The following is a 13,165-nucleotide window of genomic DNA, read 5'->3' on the forward strand; positions in this document are numbered from 1 at the left end:
TGTAACTTTAACCAAAAGTTTCACAGTTTGTGATCCCTACCTCTTTGATGTTCCGCCTCATAGAGTTTCCTCTTAAATAACCTGCCATTGTACCAAGCGACGAAACTCCATTAAACAAAAGGAGACAAAAAAGAAGTTGCGGTGATGAAACTCCATTAGACAAAAGAAGAAGCGACGAAACTAATTGCTCGTATTTTTGACAATGGAAGTAAGTGTGCTTCGAAATGAAAATGTTTGAAATTTGCAGTTTTTTCGTATTTTTAATAACTTTGTTTTGCATGGTTATGTTTGTACAGTACCATGAACCTTTACGTTTGTATTAATAATAATCATTTTCGCTGTAGTAATTGATTTATATTCAGTGTCTGAAGTGGTGGTGGCACTCAGCGGTACTGGGAACTCTTCAAATTTCACAAGGCAAGTTCCACGAGAATTCCTTGACTGTGCATGGAAAACGAAAAAAAAACTTTTACAAGCATCTAGGAAACGCTTGATCAGTTATTCTGTCGTGAAGTAGGCTTTTGATAAAGTTCAGATTGACTACAGTGGTGTACGATATTACCTTTTTTTCTTTTCAGTTTAGTTCCTTATGTTGGAGTAATGTGTCTAAATTGTAATACCAAATAATCTGCAATGTTTTTGTACCGTCAATTTTAATAGAATTTCATGGTAGTTTTGTGCAGATGATGCCTGCCATTTCTAAATTGTTAAAGACTTTCCTGCAAAGGGCAGTGCGCCACTAAATTGTATGTGACTCAGACTGACAGTCGCAATGTTCACAGAGCCTTTTCAGTTTAATTACAAGTGACATTTATATTTGTTCCTTTCAGTGAGAACACAGAAAAAACATTATTAACTGTAATGATTATAAGTATCCATCTATCCATCCATTATCCAACCTGCTATATCCTAACTGCAGGGTTGCGGGGGTCTGCTGGAGCCAATATCAGCCAACACAGGGCGCAAGGCAGGAAGCAGACCCCGGGCAGGGAGCCAGCCCACCGCAGATAATTATAAGTATTTAACTCACAAAATACCAATGACTGTATTTTGTATTAATCATGCTGCAGAGAACTATATGATTTTATATTTCTATATGATTTGATCTGCATTTAGGTAGGAAAGGAATTATGTTTATGCACAGAATATGAGACTGATTTAATTTTTCTATGTGAAAATGCTAACCTCTTGATATTAACAGAACACCCTGTGATATTATAAATCAATGTGATCTTTCTTTACTCTTGTTTAATATTATAAGAAAAGAAGTCACTTATGAATTAATAAATAAGGATTATTAATCTAATCAAACAAATATAATCTAATTAAGATATTAAAGTTATAAGAATGTAATCTCTTTATAACTCATGCAATGAACTTTAAGAAAACTGCTTAAAATGGGTTTGTGTGGGTACTGAGAAGGTTACAGTCTTTAGATAATGTAGGCGCCTGGTACTGCTTTGTTTTTCTGTACTCCTATGTCATAAATTAAGATGTCCCCTAATTTATGGATGACCTCAAATTGAACTGTTATGTTTTTTTCTGTTTTCTCTTTGGCCAATGAACAAGCTAAGTGATAAAAGTGTGAAGAGTTTTTTTCTTTTTCCAGTCTGCCCAAAACTCAAAACAGTTAGCTGAGCGGGGGGTTCAGTCTCACAATCTCTCACCAAGAATAAAAGAATAAAGAAATTGTTTTTATTAAAATTGGTTTTAGACTCCCGTTGTTGATTTCGACTTCAGCTCTCACAGTTTTGGTACCCCGTGTGAGGACAGAGACGGCCAAGCGACTCCTTGAGCGGGATCGTCCAGAGGACCGGTAAAAGGACCGACACCGGCCGAGTCGGGAGGACCATCTCCGGAAAAAGTTAGGACTGGCCTGCCTCAGGGGAATCCTGCGTAGGGAGCTCTTGACCTCCTCTGATTCTTCCTGAGAGTCGAGTGAACTGGGAACTTCCAGACGGGAGGAAAATTCTTGGTGAGTACCTGGGGTTTTCTTGACTGGGAAAGATAGTCTTAGCCGATTAAGGCACCTCCGGACGGAAATAAAGGTGCCAGAATAGTTAGTGAGTACGCCCCTAGGAATTGAAAGAAATAATAAAGAAAGAAGGGGTTGGAAGAACAGAAAGTAGAAATTTTGATCTGGGCGCCGAATAAGTGAGGTGTTGAAAATGCTTAGTTAGTACGCTCCCTGGAATGGGACGGAGTCTTTTACCGGCTCGGAAAAATAAATAAAATAAGGCGGGGAGTGGGAAGAATAGATAAGAGGGAAACACCTCACAGGCGGGACATCAAAGCACTGTTGCGGGAGGGCGAGACTCTAGCCTCCACGGTCTGGTCATATTCCTGCTCCAACGGGTTAATCTGCTGTGGACACCATAAGTGGTAACCAGCTGTTAGACGACTGAAGAAGGGGTCGGCTCTGACAAGTCGAAGCCCCAGACTCAGTAGTGAGCAAGACTGTTAGTCCGCTACAGCCACGAAGCAGCAGATAGTGATCCCGGAAGCAGAAGGGACCGGAGGCAGAAAACCGCAGGGGCTGTAACCTGATACCTTGCAGTATTGGTGCTATCCAGTAATGGGAAAAACAAATAGTAAACCGGTCAAGATCCCTTTAGGAAATCAAACGTCTCTGTTGGAAGGATTATTTTTGGAGGGCTTACCAACCCCCAGTAAGGGTCCAAAGGGAGGATCACCTAGAAAATGAGTGGAAAAGAAAACAGGGTTAGACTTTAAGAAAGCGTGTAAAAATTAGAATAAACAAAGCGGTGGTAGATGGCCAATTGAGGGAACTGGGGATATTTTAGAAATCCAAGAAATTAGAAAAAGCCTATGCAGAAACACACAAAGCTGCTGCCAAAGGGGTCCCTATAGGATGGATATGTTTGATAGATGGGAACTAGTAATTAAAGATCGGGCAATTGAGGCAATGCAGAAGCGCAATGAGACGCTTTCTGCTGAAGTTAAGACCCGAAAAGAAAAAGAAGAGATGTTGCTAGCATTACAAAAGACTAAGACAGAGCCAGATTCAGACAACAGGTGAAAGAAATTGGATAAAAAGAATCCCCTTTACCCAATGATTCACTCCAAACCTCCTTATCAACTCCCACCTGCTCCAAATGTCTCACCGGCTCCTTTAGTAGCCGATGATCCACCCGGAGTGGATCCACTGTTTCATTATGACTCGTCTTCTCATTCAGACCCGGATGACGAAGACCGAGGCGCCCGGCCTGTAGGCAATACTAAATCCCAGCCACATACTTCACTCCAATCACCGATTTCTAGCCATACAAGAAGCCACACAGCACAAGCCCGCACAGGCTCCCAATCGGGATTCAGCTTCATTTCCCCAATGCATCAGAATCCCGGAGCCGAGTTTTCTTGTCCTTTAATACAAGTCCCCAACCCCAGGCACAACCCCAATCAACCCGCAGGAGCTAATAATCCTACCACTGTCATGATACATCGAAATTGGGACATCCAATCCAATTGGGACATTAAAAGATGTGGCGTCTGAACTGCCAGATCCCAAGGGAGTCGGCGGCTTAAAATTCGTGGAATCGCTTCAGCAGTTAGACGACATGTATAAGCCAAATGCTGCAGAGTGGATGCAAGTGCTGCGCCGAAAGCTAGGCACCACCTGGGCAACAGTAAATCATGCGACCAGAGGGGATGAATCCTTGAATCGCGATAATCAAGAGCCCCAATTTTTAGAACAATGGGATTTATTAAAGACCGCGATTGCAGGAAAATATAAAAAGGGAACAGACTGGTCACTCATATCGGCTGCCAAGCAGCGGAAAGATGAGACGGTCGATGAATGGGCTCACAGAATTCAAGACCTGATGGCTAATCATTCTGGTCTGCAAGACAGCGAAGATCGAAACCGCGCTGCTATTCCCCCTTTCGTTTTGGGATTAAGAAGCGACATACAGAACAAAGTCCGAACGTCCTGCATAGGCTGGGAAAGTGCTACTTTTGAAGAAGTGAAACGCCATGCAGAGCATGCTGAGAGACAATGTAAACAAAAAGAAACCGATATGCAGACTAAACTGATAGAGGCACACCTTCAGTATTACACCGGGGGAACGAACAGGGGCAGAGGATTCCAAGGCTGTAACCGTGGCAATTCCTTCCGAGGGAGAGGACATGGAAGGGGACGTGGGTTCTAGTCCTCCACGCCCACCAACCTGTTCACCCAGATGCCTAACTCAACAGAACAGTCTCACACACCTTATACCTGCTACAACTGCGGTGAACATGGCCATTTCAGACGCAACTGCCCAAACAAGCGTCCACCTCCACCACCTCAGTGATATTCCCTGGTCCTAGGAATTAGCAGGGACCCCCAGCCATTTTTTCCAGTTTCCCTTGCTCACCCGTCATGCTGATGCAAACCCTTTACTGACTTTGATAGTGAATGGCAAGGAAACTGACTTTTTTTTGTGGACACTGGAGCTACTCGCTCAACTTTATCTTTGTTGGAGGTCCCTGCCTCGAAAGACACTGTGAAGGTCCTCACTGCCTCAGGACAACCTCATACTCTATCAGTACCCAAGCCCCTTCAAGTTCAAATTTCCACTGATAGTTCACCTTTGACACATCAATTCCTTTTAAATCATCTGTGTCCAGTTAACTTATTAGGAAGAGATCTCCTGACTAAACTGTCTGTTTCAATCTCTTTATCTGAACAAGGATTCTATTGCTCCATTCCTAAGCTCCTGTGCCAAACTCTCCAACCCTCTTGCCCTTCTTTTGCTGCCTGGACCCTAAACATCTCCCCACATACCCTCCTCCTTAAAGCCCTCCATACATTCCCTTCCTGCATTTTTCCCAACCTTCAAGTCCCCGACACTCTCCACTGTACTGCCCAATATTTCCCCACTGAAGTTGACATTCCTTGGTTAGAATCGTTTCTCTCCTCAGCTACTTGCCAAGAGAGTTTTTACATCCCTTGCATTTTCATCTCACCCACTAAAGCTGCTGCTTCAGTTCACCTCACGCACTTACAGAACAGTTTCTATCTAGGAGGTGCAGTCCCCCATGTTTCCCTGGCTAAGTCTAACACCACTCGATGGATTGAAATTGGGGACTGGGTTAAACAATGTCAAAATAGGACTGATTGGAACTTCGTCGCACCAGGAATGTTTGACACCCCTGATCACCTGGTTACTAAGGTGTCAATCCAAATCGACCTGCCAGTCGTTCGTTCCCTCTGTCACTCATCTCCTTCTCTGTATTCCTTACAGACTCTTTTCCTTGGCTGTCTACAATTCCTGACATTCTGTGGTCTCAGGGAAAAAATGATTTTGGCAGGATCGCAAATTGTGAACCCGTAGTGGTTTTCCCAAAGTCATCCTTCCGTCCTCATCGTGCACAATATCCTCTTTCTCCCGAGGCTGAACTCGGAACTGCTGCTGTACACAAAGACTTAGTTGAACGGGGAGCTATTATTCCTATTAAGTATTCTCCTGTCAACTCTCCCATTCTGCCAGTAAAGAAAGCGGATAGATTTTGGCGCTTCGTCCAAGATCTCAGACAAGTCAATTCTGCTATCTTTCCTAGAGCACCGATCGTGCCTAATCCTTCCACTATTCTGTCTACAATCCCTCCATCTGCAAGTTATTTCTCAGTTATTGACCTCGCAAATGCTTTCTTTTCTATTCCTGTACACCCTGATTCGCAATTCTGGTTTGCTTTTACTTTTCAAAATCGCTGCTGAACCTGGACCGTTATTCCACAAGGTTATACAGAGGCTCCTTGTGTATACGGACAGTCGCTTGCTCAAAACCTGGAAGGCTTCTGGCCTAACAGGGGAAGTGCATTAATACAGTACGTTGACGACTTATTGCTCTGTAGCGATACAGAGGAAGCATGCACACAAGATACGGAATTATTATTAAGATATCTTGCGGAAAATGGCCACAAAGTCTCTAAGACAAAGCTACAGCTAATTCAAACCACTGTCAAGTTCTTGGGGCATGACATCACTTGTGGTACCAGAGCTCTGTCAGAAGACCGCATAACCACCATCCAAAATCTTCCAAGACCGGTCACAAAACAACAGGTTATGTCTATACTAGGCATTCTTGGTTATTGTCGACAATGGATCCTAAATTTTTCTGAAAGAGCACAGCCCTTACAAAATCTAGTTAACACTGCCAACCTTCCTCTTTCTGGCCGCATACAGTGGAATGAGCAGGCTGAGAAGGCTCTATGTGATTTAAAAAGTGCACTACTTTCTGCGCCTGCCTTATGACTCCCTGACTATTCTCGTCCATTCATTCTCTTCGTGGACGAAAAGGAGGTATATATGAATGCAGTATTAACACAGCTCCATGGAGAAAAACAGAGGCCAGTAGCTTATTTTTCAAAAAAACTGGATCCAGTGGCTATGGGACTTCCGACTTGTCTTAGAGCAGTAGCAGCAACAAAGGAGGCTGTCCTGGCAAGCACAGATATCGTACTCATGAGTCCCCCAACAGTAAAAGTGCCTCACACTGTTCACTCCATCTTAGTCCAGGCCAAAACCTGACATTTCACTACTGCAAGGGCAATACACTATCAAAATGTACTCTGTACCATGTCAAATGTCACTATTGAAAGATGCTCAACCCTGAATCTGGCTACCCTGCTTCCCACTGAGGAAGAGGGGGAACCACACAACTGCCATGATGAGATAACAAAGGCCCTGAAACCCAGGCTGGATCTCCAGGAAACCCCACTAGAAACAGGAGAAGTACTTTATGTGGACGGTTGTTCCTTGCGATTGGACGATGGGACACTCTCCACCAGTTATGCAGTGGTCAAAGGAGACCACTTACTTGAAGCAAATCGAATCTCTCCTAGTTTAAGCACACAAGTAGCTGAGCTAATAGCTCTCACCCGAGCTTGCCAGTTGTCCGAAGGGAAGGTCATAACCATTTACACAGATTCCAGATATGCCTTTGGAGTCTGCCATGACCATGGGGCATTATGGAAATTAAGGGGATTCAAAACCAGTACTGGTAAGCCCATACAACATCAGAAATTAGTGGAATCCCTTCTCTAAGCTATAACAAAACCATTAAACCTGGCAATAGTTAAATGCCAAGCCCATACTGGGAAACGAGACCCAGTCAGTCTAGGAAACAAACTGGCTGATCACTTTCCTAAACATGCCGCCTATAATAACACACCAGTCTCTTTATTACAACAGAAGGATGACAAAGACCCTGATAATCAAATTATTTCTTTACAGAGCATTGCCACTGACTGAGAAAGGATAAAGTGATCCATAGAAGGATCCCTCTCTGCTGGGGTCTGGACCCATAAGCAAACTAACAAACCTTTCCTCCCAAAAGCTTCTTTTCCAGGAATGGCAAAAATCGCACATGGCCTGGATCACACAGGAAAAGATGCTATGACTCAGGATGTCGAGCGACATTGGGAAACTACAGGGTTCTCTGCATATGCTGAACAATTCTGCTGACAGTGTGCCCTATGTCAAAGGTACAATATAGGCAAAGGAACTCAGCTAAGTCCCGCCGTTACCCCGAAACCAGTGGGTCCATTTGAGCATCTCCAAATGAACTTCATTGAACTAACGCCGTCCAAAGGATATCGATGTTGCCTTGTGATTGTTGAAGTGTTCTCCCGGTGGGTAGAGGCTTTCCCCTCTAAACATGCTGATGCAAAAACTGTGGCTAAAGCTTTAATAAAAGAAATTATTCCAAGATGGGGAATACCACAGAAACTGCAGACTGATAACGGTACCCATTTTGTGAATTCTGTAATAAATGACCTGACTACTTGGCTCCAGATAGATGTACATCATTACTGCAAATACCACCCCCAAAGTGGAGGTATTGTAGGTAGGAGGTAAACTTAACCTGGCCAGATGTTCTACCCCTGGTCTTGATGGGGTTGAGAGGAAGGACACATCGGCAGGACTGTTGCCATTTGAAATTTTAACTGGACATCCCATGCCCGTTGGCATGGTTATTGGAAATGTCACTTTGCATACTGTGGACAATGATCTTCTCTCCAGTCTTACAGGTCTCCGAGCATCCCTGAAGGAAGTCCACGAACAGGTTAACAAGGCTTGGCGGACCGGTCCCCCACCGACGGAGTTCCAGATACCCTTTGGAACCTGGATACTGGTCAGAGACACCCGAAGGAAACATTGGCATCAACCTCGCTGGAGGGGACCATTCCAGGTGCTGTTATCTACACCTCACGCCATTAAAGTTGAAGGACTTCCTGCCTGGATCCACATCTCACATTGCAAAAAATGGCAGTCTTAGTCCTGTTATTAATAACTTTTTCTGTCCCCTCGAACATGGGACAACAAATTCATGGGGACCTTCCCACACTAACTTTACCAAGTAGGGAAAACATCCTCATACAGGTTGATTTTTGCTCGGTTGTTCCCTGCGCACTGGACAGACAAGACAAATGGAGATGGTCTGAAAAATACGTTTGTGTGACTCGACCTGGGTATAAATCTGATTCAAGCTTCTCCTCCAGCCTGTCTGAATGTTCAAGCTGGAGTGATGTGTTTTCATACACTGGAAACCAGGACTGGGGGTATAATCCACGAGAAGCCCAGGAACATGATTTAAAAACAAGGTTTTCTATAATTAAATCAGGGTTTACTCCATTTCATGAATGTATGGTAGGAACTTGTAATCCTTTGATTATCACTCATATCATGATAAAGGAACATATATATTAGGGGCCCGTGTCTCTGGGAAGGACCCAATAGGACAGCTCCATTTTCATGTCTATTCTGCCCCTGAGAATGACACCTCCTCTTCCACCCACATCTCTGATAACTCCCTACAAAACCCAATCAAATATCTTAACATTACCTCTCTTCCCTCCACTTTCACAGTCAAGACTGGATATGGTGATCAAAACCGTTGGCTACAGTGGGTATTGTACTCAGCCAGACATGTCAATCAGTCTAATTCCTATGCCTGAGTCACTGCTCGATCGCATCTGGCCACAACTCCATTTCCCCTGACCGACCCCTCTGAACCTGCAGGTCTAACTTGTGTCCTACAGCTTTATTCCTCCCCAACTCCCCCTGAAGATCCTTTATGTACCTCAATGCATAAACTTTTTCCTCCCCTTCCTTCTATGAATCCCCCTATGTACCATGCTTACAAAGCAAACTATACTTACTTTACCCATATTCATGGATTCAATGCCACAAATAATCAAGGTGAGCTACCCACTCACTGGTGTCAAGAGACATTCGATGTCTCTGGCCATACTTCCAGTCACTCTAACATCTCAGTAATCTGGTTTACCTCCCAGAACACGCTGCGAGCTGACATCTGGTGGATGTGTCAGAAAAATCTCCTCCTTCCAACGCTACCCTCAAACTGGAAAGGTCGCTGCACCCTAGTCTAGTTGATTATGCCCTTCCACTTGCTACCCCTCGACGATATCCCTGAACCTAAACCCCATCGACCTAAACGTGATCTCTCAATCCATGGTGAAGGTGTATATATTGACAGATTTGGAAACCCTAGGGGAGTTCCAAGCCAATACAGAGTTGCGCGACCCTTTGGCTGCAGCATTAGAATCCCATTTCTTATGGGGGTCAACCCTTAACAAAAATGTAGATTGGATAAACTATCTGTATTATAACCAACAACGTTTCCTGAACTTCACCCGTGAGGCTATTGATGGCATACATGAACAGCTTTACAAAACTTCCCTAATGACCTGGCAGAACCGAATTGCTTTAGATATGCTGTTGGCAGAAAAGGGGGGTGTCTGCATGATGCTTGGTGATGCTTGCTGTACCTTTATTGCTAATAACACTGCCCCGGATGGTTCTGTCACCCGTGCCCTAGCTGATCTCACTTCCCTGTCTATAGAATTAGCAAAAAACTCAGGAACACCAGACTCTTTCCATGATTTCTTCCAAGACTGGTTTGGTTCTTGGGCTGGTTGGATTAAAACTATTCTCATAACTATCCTTATTTCACTGGCAATTTTCATGCTCTGTGGTTGCTGCCTCATCCCCTGTATTCACAGCCTCCTTCAGAGGCTCATTAACACATCTCTCACAAAAGCCTATTTTCTCCATGCCCACAATTCCCAGGACCCCGATTATAACCCTTTACTTCCTGAATCTTCACCTCCTTCTGAATATGGGGATACTGTACCCGATGACTGGGTCTGATCATTTTAATATGCACATTTTATGTGCAAAGGGGGGAACTGAGAACGCAGAAAAAACATAATTAACTGTAATGATTATAAGTATCCATCTATTCATCCATTATCCAACCTGCTATATCCTAACTGCAGGGCTGCGGGGGTCTGCTGGAGCCAACCTTAGCCAACACAGGGCGCAAGGCAGGAAGCAGACCCCGGGCAGGGAGCCAGCCCACCGCAGATGATTATAAGTATTTAACTCACAAAATACCAATGACTGTATTTTGTATTAATCATGCTGCAGAGAACTATATGATTTTATATTTCTATATGATTTGATCTGCATTTAGGTAGGAAAGGAATTATGTTTATGCCCAGAATATGAGACTGATTTAATTCTTCTATGTGAAAATGCTAACCTCTTGATATTAACAGAACACCCTGTGATATTATAAATCAGTGTGATCTTTCTTTACTCTTGTTTAATATTATAAGAAAAGAAGTCACTTATGAATTAATAAATAAGGATTATTAATCTAGTCAAACAAATATAATCTAATGAAGATATTAAAGTTATAAGAATGTAATCTCTTTATAACTAATGCAATGAACTTTAAGAAAACTGCTTAAAATGGGTTTGTGTGGGTACTGAGAAGGTTACAGTCTTTAGATAATGTAGGCGCCTGGTACTGCTTTGTTTTTCAGTACTCCAATGTCATAAATTAAGATGTCCCCTAATTTATGGATGACCTCACATTGAACTGTTATGTTTTTTTCTGTTCTCTCTTTGGCTAATGAACAAGCTAGGTGATAAAAGTGTGAACAGTTTTTTCTTTTTCCAGTCTGCCCAAAACTCAAATCAGTTAGCTGAGCGGGGGTGGCACCAAGAATAAAAGAATAAAGAAATTGTTTTTATTAAAATTGGTTTTAGACTCCCGTTGTTGATTTCGACTTGAGCGCTCACATCAGCCAGCTTGATACAAGAATATCTTCTGGAAATTGGATGTTAATGAAAAATCAGGTAAATTGCAAACAACCATTTGTTAAACTCATAATTCACTTGTAGTGTTTGACTTTCACTTGTATCTTTTTTTTTTCTTTCCTTCTTTTCCTAGGACATCCCTGCTGGTTCAGTAGACTGTGGAATAGACACATTGACGGTATTTGAATATTAACTGTAAGCTTTATGTAACTTTACATTTGTGTTTAGATTGTATATGATTTTAGTACTTTTTCTCTTATTCTCTCTCAGTGTGTTCTTTATCTGACCATGGAGGAACCCTTTGATTTTACTGTCAATCAGTGATGCTGGTAATATATTTTTTTTTCTGCATATGTGGCATACCTTTAATTGTGGCATTCATTTAATGTGCCCTCCACTATAAATGACACTCCTTATAAAAATGTTAATTTTAAAAATATATATTTCTTGATGAGGGCTTTGTTTTTCTTTGAATTAAATTGTTTCAATTAAAAGTCAGATGTTTCTAATTTTTTCAGTGGAAGATGACATTTCTTTGGAAAAAAGGGATTTTTTTTCTAACCCTTCTTACTAATTTTTACAAGGGGTGCCAATAATAGTGGACAGCACTGTATTTATCCTTTTTATCTTAGGATGACATGCCTGTGACTTGCATATTACTTTAGGTAGTGTCAAGATTGGTGTATTCATAATACTCTGAAATAACTGATGTATTCTAAAGAACTATTGAGATAACCATGAATGAGAGTTTTTGTAGTGAACCACAGAGTAATTCTCACAGTTTGAACTCTATTCCAAAGTGTCCACTTTTATGAGAAAACAGGAGTGTTCAGACCCAAACCAGACAGCTTGCACAAGACAAATACTACATGTGACAATTTGATGTATTGATTTGTGTGTGTCCACCATGTAGGAGAGCAGTGGCTGCAGTGGGGCAGCTGACTCGAGAACAAGGGGCTGCAGAGATCAGCAGGGCCTCCAGGAGGACTCAACATGAAAAACTGTTGGAGTTCATCATAAAGGGCCATGGAGCAGATGATCACTTACTGGTAACTTAGTTCAGATAACAAGTAAAACTTTGTTATTGTAATCTGTAGCAAATGATGACTTTATAGCACCAAACTCTTGTATTTGCTTGTCCAACAGGCTGTTGTATCTGAAAAGGTGTCATCCAAATGGTTTAAAAATGATGAAGATCCTAAAGGTCACCAGGTAATGACCTATGTTATATACAGTAGAAGATGAGGAGCTGACAGATGGCCTCTACAACTACCTGATGAAGTTCTGTCAAGAGCCGTAGGCACTTTTGAAATGATCGACACCCCGAGTTCTCATCATTCTGGATGTGCTGATGCCAGATGCTCATTTGTCTTCAGTGAATCTCTAATGAGTACAGAGAGTGTCTCTATGAGTAAGAAGCAGAAGGTCTGTTCATTGATGGACCAGCAGACAGTGAGTGGTACGTCATGTGGTGTTGGGGAGCAGACAGTCCTTTCTTTTTATTTTCAGCATCATTATTCTGTTAATCAGAATATCATTTTATTTGTAGTGAATTTAGACAAGAATATAAACTAAAACAATATACAGTAGAACCTCTGGTCACAAACATTTCTGAACACGTACAAATTGGGTTATGATCAAAAAGTTTGCCAAAATTTTGCATCTGTTCATGACAACACGCTCTGGTGGCGAACAAAAACACTGCCGGCCAGTTTCCCTATGCACGTTCGTACGCGCCAATGATTTCCCATTCTCCGTTTACCATTTTCTTTTGTTTGCATATACAGAGCCTAACAAAGGAGCTGATGTTGCAAAAGGAGTTATAATGTTAACCAAGAAGAGGCCTCAAGTGCTGGAAGAGGTGAAAAAACTGTTGCTAGTGTGATTGAATGAGAAGCAACTTGCAAGGGATAGCGTAAGCGAGCCGATCATATGCAAGAAAGCCAGGAAGATTCATGGCGATTTGCTGAAAAAAAATCCTTTTTCGAGTGGCGAAGGTGAGGAATTTAAAGCCAGTAGAGGATGGTTTGA

The 13,165-nt window shown here is 42.4% G+C and overlaps 1 long non-coding RNA gene across 1 annotated transcript; it reads left to right on the forward strand.

Annotated features, from left to right (window-relative positions):
• On the forward strand, positions 1–12,696 carry LOC114667185 (uncharacterized). The gene is made up of 4 exons (XR_003718708.2): positions 1–208; positions 11,122–11,173; positions 11,268–11,329; positions 12,281–12,696. It is a non-coding gene; the product is annotated as an uncharacterized LOC114667185 (long non-coding RNA).
• Positions 12,697–13,165: the final 469 nt, after the last annotated feature.

The sequence above is a fragment of the Erpetoichthys calabaricus genome, chromosome 16 (assembly GCF_900747795.2).
Source record: "Erpetoichthys calabaricus chromosome 16, fErpCal1.3, whole genome shotgun sequence".
NCBI classification, from domain to species: Eukaryota; Metazoa; Chordata; class Cladistia; order Polypteriformes; family Polypteridae; genus Erpetoichthys; species Erpetoichthys calabaricus.